Raw genomic sequence first — 13,829 nt, 5'->3', positions numbered from 1 at the left:
TCATCAGATTGTATCTTCACCTCTATCTGATCTTATTGCTTCTCACCTTCTATGTCCCAGGATGCAACCCCAAGACGATGGAGGAGTCACCGCCTCACAACGTGAAGCACCTGTTCAGCTGGAAACCAAATTCGAGGTAAGTTCAATGGACCCTTTGGGAAGACTGCTAGTGTCTCTTTCTGGGTTGGTAGCAGGAATATGAAACAGTGAGACATGTCTCATTTTGGTGTGGTGTTCTTTTCTTCTTTCCAGAAGAATTGATTTTTTTGCAGCTGGAGGTTATTTGTACTCCAGCGGGTCTTGGCCTGCCTCCCAATTCACTGTGGATTCATAATCCACAAAATATAAAGAACATGGAGCCCCACAGCCCATGCAGAGCCACACAGACAGGTCAACAAAACGTTGGGAGACTCAAAAAAAAAAGAAGTGCTGAAGTGTGGTAGCAAAATTCCTTTAAGCAGACTCCACTTACTGGCACACACACACACACACACACACACAATGCCACAAACACACACAAACATACAACACTCGAAAAACTCCCAGAAAAACCCACAGCCTGGCAGCACCTGAGGCTTCATGATTCTGCAGGAAGCCTCAACTGGGAGAGAGCAATACTAGGGAACACATGAGGGCTGTACCTGGAAATCAGAGTGGCCTAAGTTTCAAAAAGTTTCACACATACATCCTCTAGACAGGCTAGAGAATTCCTGCAGATCCATTTACATCCTTAGCGATTTAGTGATTTAATGTCTGCTTAACATTTCTTCAGGGTGTCTAACATCTGCCCTCCCCTAGGATGTCGAGAACATTCCATGGATCCCACAGAGAAGAAAGGTGAGAGTCCACCATTGACGCATCTCCATGGAGGTTTCTATCTCTGCCAAGCCCAGGGACTTGTCTCTAAGGAACGTTGACTATTTATTGTGACACTATCCAGAGCTCACTATCTGGCCTGAAGCCATCAACTAGCACATGCACATTTGTGAAACAGGCTTGGGTGCCAAGCTATCAGAACTGTCACCCTACCTAAGCAGAGAAAAATGAATGAAGTCCCAAAAGAGGCTGTTTTCAAGAATCAGGTCCCATGGGGATTGGAATATATTCTGCTGTGTTGTTGCATGTTCTTTGGGTTATAGAAGCATACCTGAGACCCCAGATGTGGGTGTCAGTGAAAGATGGCCAGGCCCTTTACCTTACTGCTGCCCTTCATCCTGGGCCTCACAGGACCTTTCTGAAAAATATCGAAATGATGCCAAAGGCAAGTCCAAGGTGCAGAAATGTTCTCACACATTGGACTTGCCTTTCACAGGTGCAGATTAAGTGGAGACAGCATCTCAGTGGCCATCCATTGTGATGGCCAGCCTGAAAATGGGTTTCCAGTAGTGTAGTTCATGGTGACTGTGGATTCCCCATGAAAGGAAAGAAAAATCAAGCCTCACTTGAGAAAACAATCTGCCTTGTCCTGGAGTCCAAGAAATGTTCAATGGTTCCTGTCAGAGAACCAAATAGCCCACTGCAAAGTGCAAACAACCTCAGCCCCCACAATGAGACAACCACTCACATGCCAGAGCACAGCTAGCCTACCTGTAGTCCCTTTTTCTCTCTGAAATCCCAGGCAGCTAAATAATCTGTGGCAAGATGCAGTCTCATCCAGCAACGGCCCAGTGAAAGAGTCCTTCCACAATTCGAAGGCTGTTCAGATGAAATAAAGCAGAGGCTGGAATACCAGGCAAAATCCATACACTGCTGGCTACTTCTCGTCCTACTAAAATCAGGCAGGTCTCTGATAGAAGAAGAACAACAGTTTCCTTGTTGGTGGCTGTAATGGGAATTTACTGTTTTAAAAGTATCAAAGCTGCTCAGTTATTGAAACATGACACTGTTTAGAAAAATCACTTGTACGATGTATTCCCATGAGAATCCTTCTCCATGACTGGGAAAGCTTTAGTGTGGAACCATTGAGTAAGACCCAGGAAACCCTAGGCCAATGAGGAAAATGGAAGTCAGGAAGAGAATAGAGAAGTGTGCAGGCCAAATTCCACCCAGCATCAATCCATTCCACTCTCATTTGGTTCCATGTTTGAAAGCCCTCAGTTTGGGAGTTTGCCAGGATGGCCCAAATTTGCACTCCAAGTATTTCTTGCAGGTTAGAATATGCCCACCTGAACAGTGGGCCATTGTGTGGGATGCTTGTACAATTAAGCTGAGGAGAGAGACCATTTTTCTTACTGTCTCCTGGCTCTGAAGAGAAGGAGGAAGTAAAAGCTGGTAAACAACAGAGATGATATCAGTGGCAAGATCATCTGGTGCCACTGATGACCAGGCCTGAGGTTAAAAGATTAATCCCCAACCCCCACTCTAACCACGTATGCTCTCTGTAGATATCAACCTATCATGACCGTTTCAAGTGGAAGCCCTTAGAGTTGTAAGCCCTTAAACGGGCCAGGAACTTTTTTTTTTCAGGGAGTTTGGTTTGAGGAATGATTCTGTCAATGCTCCTGGCCAAATAAAGTGACTTTTTTCTTTATTCTGGTGTCTCAAGGGTTTTGTCTGTGGCTCCTCCTGATATGTTTTGGTCCCCTGACCTGGAGATGAGTTGATAAATGGAAGGTCGAGGCAGCTCCTCAGGCTTCTTAAGCCTGCCCTGAGATATATACCTGCAGGGGACTCTGGCCAGCTTGAGTGATGCAAATCCTGGGAGCACTATCAGGTAGGCATTTGCCCTGATGGAATGCCTCTTCAGATCAGTTCATGGCAGGAACCTACAAAGGATCGATGCAGTGACTGAAAACCAGGGCATCTGAAATATGTTAGGACTGGTCCTGAGAACTTGCCACTGCATTTGAGTGGAAGTGTGGCCTGATAAACCAAGGTGTGCTCTTGTCAGGAATTTGGTATTAATTTTGAATTGGCTTGACATGTTTGCAATCAGTACTTTGGTCTCAGTATTGATTTTGATTTGTCTTGACTTGTTTGCAAACATGAAATTGAACATGAGTGCTTGCTTGAGTTTGAGATGAGTGAGATGATTAAGTTACAAGTTTACCCTTTCCTTCTTGTGGTGTGAGTGTTGTTTTGACTCAGGAGGAAGATGGGTGGAAAACTTAAAACTTAAAACTTTGTGTGAGATAGACGGTCTGGCATCTGATACTAGAACAAAACTTGAAGGTAAATAAACATTGAATCAGAATGAATCATAGAAAACTGATTAGAAAAGTACTGGATGTTCATGATGATTATGGTACAAAATACTTTTAAGCATGTTTTTAGTATTTTTATAGTTTAGGAAAATATTTTCTAATACTAGTTTTCTGTGACTCTTATTCCTGTAGTAATATTCAGTTTACTATACCATCTTCATGGGTAGAAGTAGGCAAAATACTAATTCAGGCACTTTCTTCCAATAAAGCTAAACATGTCTCATTCCCACTAATGAGCCATAGAATTGGATTAGCAATTATAATTACATCTGTGATTTCTAAACTAACCGTGCTAATTCAGAGAAATGTAAATTGCAAGAGAGAGTCTCTGCTGTCATTGGCATTCCAACTTTTTGTTTATTGTCCAGTGTTGCATTTAAATATTTCTGCTTCTATAAATAAATTTTTGAAGATTTGAAGTGGGTTGGCCATCAGAAATGAGCCTATATAGGTCCCCTGTTTCAAAGTAGTGGTCAAGGTAACTGGTAAACCAGGATACTCGACCAGTTTCTGTACATAGGCACTTGGTTACAGCTGGTTTTAGAACCCCCACAGTGGTTAAGAGGACAGGCAGCAGTAGTACTAGTAGCAAAGAGCCAGACAGCCAAGGAAAAATCCCAACCCACCCACTAAGGAGAATAAGCTCCTAAAGTCCTGACCCAACATTAGAGGACTCATGGGAAGAAATAGTGCCAGTGACCTCCCGCCTTTACCAAGAAGGAAGGTCTCCAACTCCTGAGCCCAGGGCGCCAGAGCTTTTGCAATGCCTACATACACCTAAGCCACCCAGAGTAGAAAAGAAAGGATGCCAGACCTCTGGAGAACCACTCCGTTGGCAGCCTGTTTGATGCCTAGAACTAGGATACAAATGTCCCCGAAAGAGCAACAGTACACTGAGGTAGACGAGGTCAGCCATATGATGGAAAGGTGTGCCTTTGTGTACCAAGCCTTCACCTTCACCTCTGCAAGCTGAAAGCCACCGTATCTTTTACAAAGCACAGATCTTTAAAGCTAAAGTTTCTTGGAATTGGAGTCATCACTGCGCTTATGGTTATTTGGGAAGAGGAATAGAGACTCTTCTTAACTTACCCAGGCCAACAGATAGGATGAGCTCTGGCTAAGCGGTGGCCAAAGGTGTGAGCAGAAGACAACTCTCCAGGGCTGGCAATCAGCTAGGCCACAGTACTCATAGAAGTTAAGCTTGGGGCCCAGCTGCTAATGCAAAAACAGCACCCGTTCCCCAGAGGAGTTCTTGAAGGTATCCAAGTCCATCTCAAGCACCTCAGGGCCTTTGAAATTATAGTCCCTTGTGAGTCTCCATGGAACACCCCCCTTCTGTCTGTTCCCAAGACAGGGGCCAAAGAATACAGGCCGGCACAGGACTTTCACTTGGTTAATCAAGCTACAGTGACCTTACACCCAATGATACATAACCCATACACATTGTTAAGGTTGCTGCCAGCTGAGTACAGCTGAAGGACACTTTCTCTAGCATCAGACTATAACTTGAGAGCCAAAAACTCTTTGCCTTTCAGTGGGAGGATCCAGAGTCAGGTGTCACTACTCAGTACACTTGGACCCAGCTTCTGCAATGCTGCTTGTTGCTCCAGAACTGTGATGGACTCCTGGCAGCACCCCCCAGCAGTTGACTGTGCCAAGGGAACAGATAGCCTGCTATGGCACCTGGAGGAATGTGAATATAAGATGTCCAAGAATAAAGCTCAGATCTGTTGACAACAGATATGTTACCTGGGATTTACTATCTGACAAGGTGAAGTGCAACCTGGCATCAGGAAGAAACAGGCCATTTGCAACCTACCAGAGCCTAAGACCAGCTGTGAGGTGAGATAATTCTTAGGACCTATATTTGCAATACATGCAAAGCCTCTTTATGAAGTCACCAAAATGGGATGACAAAGAGCCTTCTGAATGGGAGTCCCAACAGTAACAAGCTTTTCATGAATTAAAAGACAAGCTCACATAAGCCCCAGCCCTGGGGCTGTCTGACCTGACAAAGCCATTTACACTATATGTGTCAGAGAGAGAATTGATGGCAGTTGGAATTTTAACCCAGACGTTGGGCCCTGGCCAAGACCAGTAGCCTACCTCTCCTAACAGCTACACAGAGTTTCTAAACGTTGGCCACCATGTTTGAGGGCCTTGGAAAACTGCACTGCCCTCACAAAAAGTGGATAAACTCTCGGGAAAACCTGAACATAAAGGCTCCCCATGCTGTGGTGACCTCGATGAATAACAAAAAAAAAAAAAAAAATCATTGGTTAATGAATGCTAGAAGAACTAGGTACCAAAACTTGCTCTGTGAAGATACCTGCAAGAAAATTGAAGTTTCAACCCCACCACCTAACTCCCAGTATCAGAGAGCCTAGTTGAACGTAACTGTGTATATGTGTTGTACAAAGTTTATTTTAGTAGTGCCAACCTCCAAGACCATCACTAGACATCAGTAGACTGGGAGCTGTAGGTGGACTGGTGTAGCTTCGTCAACCTATCAGGAGAGCAGTCATACACTGCAGAGGACACCAGCAAGCTTCCACTTTGATTGCCTTGGGGAACTCCCGAGCTGATGCAGAAGCTTGGAAAACAGCATCCACCTTCTACTGGGCATCAGTCACAGCACCCCTGATCCCTCAAGTACTTGACCTTGTATCCACTTATTCTAAAGAAAAGAAGGAATTTCCCCAGAGGGATGACAGGTGATAGAAGAGGGATGGATCTGATTATTGGATGGAAGAATATCCATGCCACAATGGCTAGGAGCCCCAGTCATCCTGGCTCTGCAAGAGACCACTCATGTAGACCAACAGTCAAGTGAAAAGTTGTTAGGCTGGTAATACATCTTGCATCTCTCAGCCCTTGCCAAAACGGTGGTGCAGCAATGTGTCACCTACTGATACCACAATGCTAGGCAAGGTCCAACTGTCCCACCCAGCACACCAACTTATGGAGCAGCACCCTTTGAAGACCTCTAAGTAGACTTCACCGAGATGCCCAAATGTAAAGTTAACAAGTATTTGCTAGTTCTAGTGTGTAGATGCTCTGGGTGGCCATAGGCCTATCCAGCACAAACTGAGAAAGCTGCTGAAGTAACCTATGTGCTTCTCTCAGATCTCATCCCTAGGTTTGGACTGCCCTTACAAATTGGCTCAGACAATAAGCCAGCTTTTGTGGCTGACTTGGTACAAAAGACAGCAAAGGTATTGGGGATCACAAGGAAACTACATACTGCTTAGCGACCATACAGTTTCAGCAAGGTGTAGCAGATTAATCAGACTATCAAGAACAATTAGAGAAAGTTTGTCAAGAAACAGGATAAAAGTGACTACAAGCTCTCCCTGTGGTATTGTTTAAGATGACATGTACCCCTTCTAAAAGAAAAGAGTATTCCCCTTATGAAATTATATAATGGACCCCTACCATACTATGCGGACTCCCAGGCACTCCTCAAGAGCTAGGTGAAATTGAGTTCCAGTGACAGCTACAGGATTTAGAGAAAATTACACAAACAACTTCAGCATGAGTAAATAAGAGTTGCCGATCAGGTTATTCTCCCAGTTCACCTCTTTCCCCAGGTTATCAGGTGTGGATCAAGGACTGAAACATAACCCCGTTGCGGCCAGAGGTGGAAAGGATCCCAGACCGTCATATTGACCACTTCCACAGCCATAAGTGTAGAGGAAATCCTAGCCTGGATCCAACAAAGTCCTGTAATACCTGCAGGACATGAAACCTGGGGGGCTAGACTAAGCCTAGACAACACTGGCAAGGTGACTTTGAAGAAGATGACAAGCCCTGCTCCAGTCACAGCTAAAAACTGACTGGTTCAGGCATGGCTGAAGCATGAGGAAACTCATCGTAACTCATTTTGCTTAAATTTTGGATTTGTACAGTAAGGACTTCAGCTGACCTTTCTCAGACTTAGGACTCTTCAAGTGACTGAGGTAGGGCAAAAAGTTAAAACAGTCTTTCTGTTTTATAGTTATTATGAATGTACTGGAATCTTAAAAGGGACTTGTTTGTATAATGCCACACAGTACAATGTATGCAGCCCAGGAAGTAACAATCCTGAGGTGTTATAACACATTAGAACTGCTTGATCCTGGTTGGAAAACAGGAGAGTATGTAACTCTAGGAATCAATGAAACTGAACTGGATTATGAGTAAATATTTGAGTCTAAAGCGAGGTCCACAGGTGCTCTCCCAAGCCAGCATTTAATCTCTTGTAGGTTAGCTGTATTTCTACCACCTTAGTATATCAAATCACCACAGCACAAGTGTATTAAATGAATCACTATCAATCTATCTTGCAGGAAGACCTGGGTAGTAAAGATGAGAGTGAGAATTCCCACTAGTGAGTGAGGTTCTTAAAGGGGGGATTGAGGAGAGAGGCCATTACTCTTTCTTTCTCCTATTCTCTGAAGATAAGGAGGAAGTAAAAGCAGAAAAACAATAGGAATGAAATCAGTGATAAGACGAGGTGATGCCACTGACGACCAGGCCTGAATTTAAAAAGATTAACTCCCCAACTCTAACCACATGTGATATCCATAGATCTCCACCTATCACAACAATTTCATTTTGAACCCCTTAGAGTTGTAATCACTTAAAAGAGCCAGGTACTCTTTCTTTAGGGAGTTCGGTTCTTAAGAGGCAAGCCTGCTGATGCTCCCAACAAAATAAAGCAACTTTCTTCTTTAATCCTGTGTCTGAAGGGTTTTGCCTCCTGCTCATCCTGTGATAAAGAGAATATGGGGATGGAGTTTGAAGCACCTTCTGTGTCACCTGTCTTCATTTTTTATTGCAGATGAAGGGGCCTGACCCCATCCACCCCTCACCAGATTGTATCCTCACCCCTATCTGACATTATTGCTGCTCACACTAACAGGATGAAATCCCAAGATGATGAAGTGCTCTGTCATGAAGTAAATACCAGCTTGGCTATGAAGAAAGTTGGAGGTAAATGCAAAGGTCCTGCAGTCAGAATTTCTAGCATCTCTCCATGGGTTAGCTGAAGGACAATGAAATACTGGGAGATTTCTGTTTTTTTGTTGTTTGGTCCTCCTGTTCTTTCAAGAAGAGTGGATTTTTTTGCAGGGGAAAGTGATTTGGATGCTGGTGTGTCTTGGCACACCTCCCAATTCACTTCAAATTTATAATCCATAGAAAAATAAATAACACAGAGACCTGTAGCCCAAGTAGAGCCACACAGAAAGGGAACCGGAGGGTTTGGAGACTTAAAAAAAGAAGCACTGAAGTCCATTAACCACTTTCCTTTAACCAGACACTACATGCAGTCTCTCTCACACACACACACAAACACACACACAATGCCACACACACGCAGATATCCAACACTCCCAACTTTCCACAGAAACACACAGCCCAGAAACTCCTGAGTCTGCATGATTCTACAGGAAGAGCCATCTGGGAGATAGCAAAGCTGGGGAACAGAGGCAGGCTGTAACTAGTAATCACCATGGGACAAGTTTCAAAAAGACTCACCCTACGTCTAGGAAAGAATAAGGAACCCTGTAGATACTTTTGGATCCTTAAGAATTTTGCAGTTTATTCATGGGGCTCTGCTTGATGTTTCTACAGGCTGGCTGATGTCTTCCCTCTCCTAAGTTCATGAGACTATCCCATGCATCCCTCAAGGAAGACAGGCAACAGTACACTGCTGACAGGCCTCCACTGAGGTCTCCTTCTCCACCAAACCACAGAGAATTGTTTCTAGGCAATGAACACATTCATTGTGACAATAGCCAGAGCTCACAATCAGGCCTAGTGCCCTGAGAGTGGTGCATATGCATTTGTGTGGCAGACTAGTGCACCTGTCTGTCAGAGCTGTCAGTCTGCCTAAGCCAGAGCAAAATGGTACAGGAAGAGCCAGCCTGGTATCAGAAGAAAGGCTGCCTGTGAAAACCCACCGTAGGACTGTAAAGGTATTGATCTCAGGGCCCCTTCAGGCCATCTCTGTGGCCAAGTCCTGATGGAGGAGGTGTCATTTTGAGACTGCAAAGTGGTCGCTGGATCTGCTCTTCTGACTCCATTCCTGAAAAAGGCTGTGTGCAAGAATCTAGTCCCATGGGGATTGTAATATATTCTGGTGTGCTTTTGAGGGTTCTTTGTGTGATAGAATCATACCTGAGACCCCAGAGGTGGGTGTCAGTGAAAGATGGCCAGTCTCTTGACCTCACAGCTTCCTATCACACTGGTCCTTGTAGGGGCTCTTTGGGAAAGGCAGGAATGATGATAAAAGGAAAGTCAATGTGGAGCAGTGTTCTCACACCTTTGACTGGCCTCTCATAGGTGCAGATGACATTGAGACTGTGTCTCAGAGGCCGTTTGTGGGGATGAGAAGCCTGAAAATGGTGTCCAGTAATGCTTTTGAGTGGCACTGTGAATTCCACATGAAAGGAAAGAAAAATCAGGGCTCGCCTGAGAGAATGAGGTGCCTTGTGCTGGAGTGCAAACAATGTTCAGTGATTTCTGTCAGAGGACCCAAAATCCTCCTGCAAAGGGCAAACAATCTCAACACTCACAAGGAGACAATGACTGATGACCTACAGTGCAGCCTGTCTACCCAAAGTTCCTTTTTCTCTATGAAATTCCTGGCAACTAAATAATCTCTGGTGAGAGGCAGTCCCATCCAGGAACAGCCCAATGAAAGATCCCCTCCACAATCAGAAGGCAATGCAGAAGAAATGAAAAAGAGGCTGGATTACCAGGCAATGGCCAGACAGAGCTGTCTGCTTCTCATCCTACAGGAATCATGTATCCCCCTGATAAAAGTGAGAGAAGAAGTTTCCTAGTTTGCATATCTAACTGGAAGTTATCATTTTAAAAGTATCACAACTTCCCCACCATTAAGATGTGACAGTGTTAAGAAGGAAACACTCACAAAATGGATTCCCATGAGGGCCGTTTTCTGTGAACTGGGAAGTGTTTAGTGTGGAAGTCATTGAGCCAGACCCAGGAAACCTTAGGCCAATGAAAAATATGGAAGTCAGAAAAAGAACAGGCAAGTCTGGAGGCCACATCCCAACTGGCATTAATCCATTCCACACACATTTTTCTCTGAGAATAAAAGGCCTCAAATTGGAAGTTTGCCAGGATGGCGCCAATTTGCACACCAAATATTCCTTGCATGTTAAAGTACTCTCACGTGAATACCAAGCCCTGCTGTGGACTGCTTGTGCAATTAAGAAAATGCAGGGATGCAGTTGGAAGCAACTTCTGTGTTATCTGTCTTTTCTTTTCTTTTTTTTTTTTGCAGGTAATGTTGCAGGTCCCCATTCACCTATCATCAGATTGCATCCTCATCCCTATCTTAACTTATTGCCACTCACATTCCCAGGATGAAATCCCAAGACGATAGAGGAGTGTCCCCTCACGACCTGAATCACCTGCTCAGATGGGAACCAAATTAGAGGTAAATTCAGGGGCCCTCCATACAGGACTGCTATTGTTTCTTTCTGGGTTGCCTGCAGGACAATGAAACACTATGAGATGTCTATTTTATGGTTGGTGTGCTCATCTTCTCTATAGAAGACTGGCTTTTTTTCAGAGGGAGGTGATTTGGATACAAGCGGATCTGGACCTCCCTCCCAATTTACTGTGTATTCATGATCCACAGAAAAATAAAGAACAAGGAGCCTCACAGCCTAAGAAAACCCACAACACAGGCCACCAAAAGGTTGGGAGACTCAAAAAAAAAAGAGGAAATGAAGTGTGTTAGCCACAGTCCTTTAAGCAGACTCTCCTTACAGGTGCACAAGTGCACACACACACACACACAAACACAATGACTCAAACACATGCAGATATGCAACACTCACAACACTCTCACAGACAAACACAGCCTGGCAGCTCCTGAGGCTGCATGCTTCTGCACATAGTCCCACCTGGGAGACAGCAATGCCAGGGAAGACAGGCAGGTTGTACCTAGAAATCACTATGGGGCAAATTTCAAAAAGATTTGCCCATACAACATCTAGGCAGGCTTGAATAATTCAACAGGTCTATTTGGGTCATTAGGGATGTCATGGTTTATTTCTGGGGTTCTGCCTGACATTTCTTCAGGCTGGGTAATGTCTGCCCTCTCCTAGGATTATGTGACAATCTCATGGATCCCACATAGAAGACAGGTGAGAGTCTACTGCTGACACACCTCCACGGAGTTCTCCTTCTAGGCCAAGACAGGGAATTGATGCTCAGCAATGGTGGCATTCACTGTGATGCTAGCCAGAGCTTACAATCAGGACTTGTGCCCTGAGACTAGCTCATGTGCATATGTGAGGCAGGCTCAGGTGCTCAGCTTTCAGAGCTGTAAGCCTGCCTAAGCAGAAGAAAATGGTACAGGCAGAGATGTTCTGTTATCAGGAAACAGGCTGCCTGTGAAAACCCACTGTGGAATCCTAAATGTCTCAACCTCAGGGGCTCTACAAGACATCTCCATAATCAAGTTCCACTGGAGGAAGAGGTATTTTGATATTGTGAGGTGGTCTCTGGAAACTTCTTTTCTGACTCCATTCCTGAAAGAGGCTGTATGCAAGAATTGGGTCCCATGGGAGTTGGAATATAGTCTGCTGTGTTGTTAAAGTTTCACTGGGTGATAGAATCATACCTGAGACCCCAGAGGTGGGTATTAGTGAGAGATGGGGAATCATACCTGAGACCCCAGAGGATGGTGGTTGTTAGAGATGGCCAGGCGCTTGACCTAACTGCTTCCCTTCATTCTGGGCCTCACAGGGGTTTTCCTGGAAAGGAAGGGACGACGATAAAGTTAAGTCCAAAGTGGAGCATTGTTCTCAAACCTCGGTCTGGCCACTCAAGTTAGGAGATGAGGTTGAGACACTGTCTCAGAGTCCATCTATTATGATGGCAAGCCTGAAAAGTGTGTCCAATGGTGCTGTTTAGGGGCTATATGGATGCTTCAGGAAAGCAAAGAGAAATCAAGGCCGACCGGAGGGATTAAGCTGCCTTGAGCTGCCCTTGATCCAATAAATATTCAATGATTTTTGTTGGAAGACCAAAAGCCTCCTGCAAAGTGCAAACCACCTCAGCCCCCAAAAACGTGAAAATGTCCAATAATCTGTAGTGCAGCAAGCCTACCCAATGTCCCTCTTGCTCTCTGAAATCATTGGCACCTGTATAATCTGTGGCAAGAGGCAGCCTCATCCAGTAACAGCTCAATGAGCGAGACTCTCCACAATGTGAAGGCAATGCAGGCTAAAAGAAACAGAGGGAAGATTACCAGGTAAAAGACAGACACAGCTTCCTGCTTCTCTTCCTACAGGAATTATGCAGTCCTGCAATAGAAGTGGGAGAACAAGTTTTCTTATTAATGGCTGTAATGGGAATTTACACTCTTAAAAGCTTTAAAGCTGCCCAGTCATTAAAACGTGACAGTATTTAGAATAAAAGACTCACGGAATGGATTGCCATGAGGGTCATTCTCTGTGAACTGGGAAATATTACGTGTGGAAGTCGTTGAGCCTGACAGCCCAAGAAGAGGCACTTGTGGAGGCCACATCCTACCCAGCGACAATCCTTTCCACTCCCATTTGGATCTGGGGATGAAGGCTCTTAAATCGGAAGTTTGCTAAGATGGCTTCAATTTGAATGCCAAATGTTCCGTGCACGTTGGAGTACTCCCAGATAAACACTGGGCAATGGTGTAAACTGCTTGTGCAATTAAGGGAATGCAGATATGCTGTTGGAAGCACCTTCTCTGTCATGTGTCTTCATTTTTTTTGCAGGTGATATTGAGGGACCCCAACCACCCCTCGAGATTGTATCCACACCCCTATCTGATTTTAATTCTTCTCAAACTCAATGTCCCCAGATGAAATCACAATATGACGGAGGTGTGCCCCTACATAACATGAAGCACCTGCTTTCCTAGGAAAAGGATTTGAGGTAAATTCAAGGGTCCCTACAGAGAGGACTGCCAGTGTATCTCCTTCAGTCATTCACAGGAAAATGAGACAATGGGAGATCTCCATTTGTTGGTGTGGTGTGCTCCTCTTTTTCATAGGACAATTGTTTTTTGTTTGTTTGTTTGCTTGTTTTTTTGTTTTGCAGGAGGAGGTGAACTGGGCACTGTCGGGACTCAGCACCCCTCCGACTTCAGAGCAGATTAATGATCTACAGAAAAACAAAGAATGCAGATCCCCACAACCCAAGCAGAATCACAAAGACAGGACACTAAAAGGTTGGGAGATTAAAAAAAAAAAGAAGAAGAAGCACTGAAGTGTATTAGCCACAATTCTTTTAGAAGATTTCACTTACTAGGACACACACACACAAACACATAATGCCACACACACACATGCAGACATCCAGCAGTCGCAACACTCCCACAGAAACACACATCTCAGTAGGGCCTGAGGCTGTGTGGTTCTGCAGGAAGCCTCACCTTGGAAAGAACAACCCTGGGGAACACAGGAGGGCTGTAACTAGAAATCACAGAGCGGCAAGTTTTAAAAAGACTCACCCTGAAAACGTCTAGGCAGGCCTGAGGAAACCTGCACATCCTTTTAGATTCTTAGGGATTTTGTGTTTTATTCCTGGGATTGTGCTTGAGGTTTCTTCAGGCTGTCTCCC

The 13,829-nt window shown here is 44.7% G+C and overlaps 1 long non-coding RNA gene across 1 annotated transcript; it reads right to left on the bottom strand.

The window, feature by feature from the left end:
• Window positions 1-1,602: 1,602 nt before the first annotated feature.
• On the bottom strand, window positions 1,603-13,802 carry LOC129476670 (uncharacterized). The gene is made up of 4 exons (XR_008655056.1): window positions 13,720-13,802; window positions 12,478-12,532; window positions 11,893-11,980; window positions 1,603-1,786 (listed from the first exon to the last, which is right to left on the bottom strand). It is a non-coding gene; the product is annotated as an uncharacterized lncRNA (long non-coding RNA).
• Between the last annotated feature and the right edge of the window lie 27 nt (window positions 13,803-13,829).

The sequence above is a fragment of the Symphalangus syndactylus genome, chromosome Y, assembly GCF_028878055.3.
Source record: "Symphalangus syndactylus isolate Jambi chromosome Y, NHGRI_mSymSyn1-v2.1_pri, whole genome shotgun sequence".
In the NCBI taxonomy this organism is placed as follows: Eukaryota; Metazoa; Chordata; class Mammalia; order Primates; family Hylobatidae; genus Symphalangus; species Symphalangus syndactylus.
This window is presented reverse-complemented; position numbering and strand designations above follow the sequence as displayed.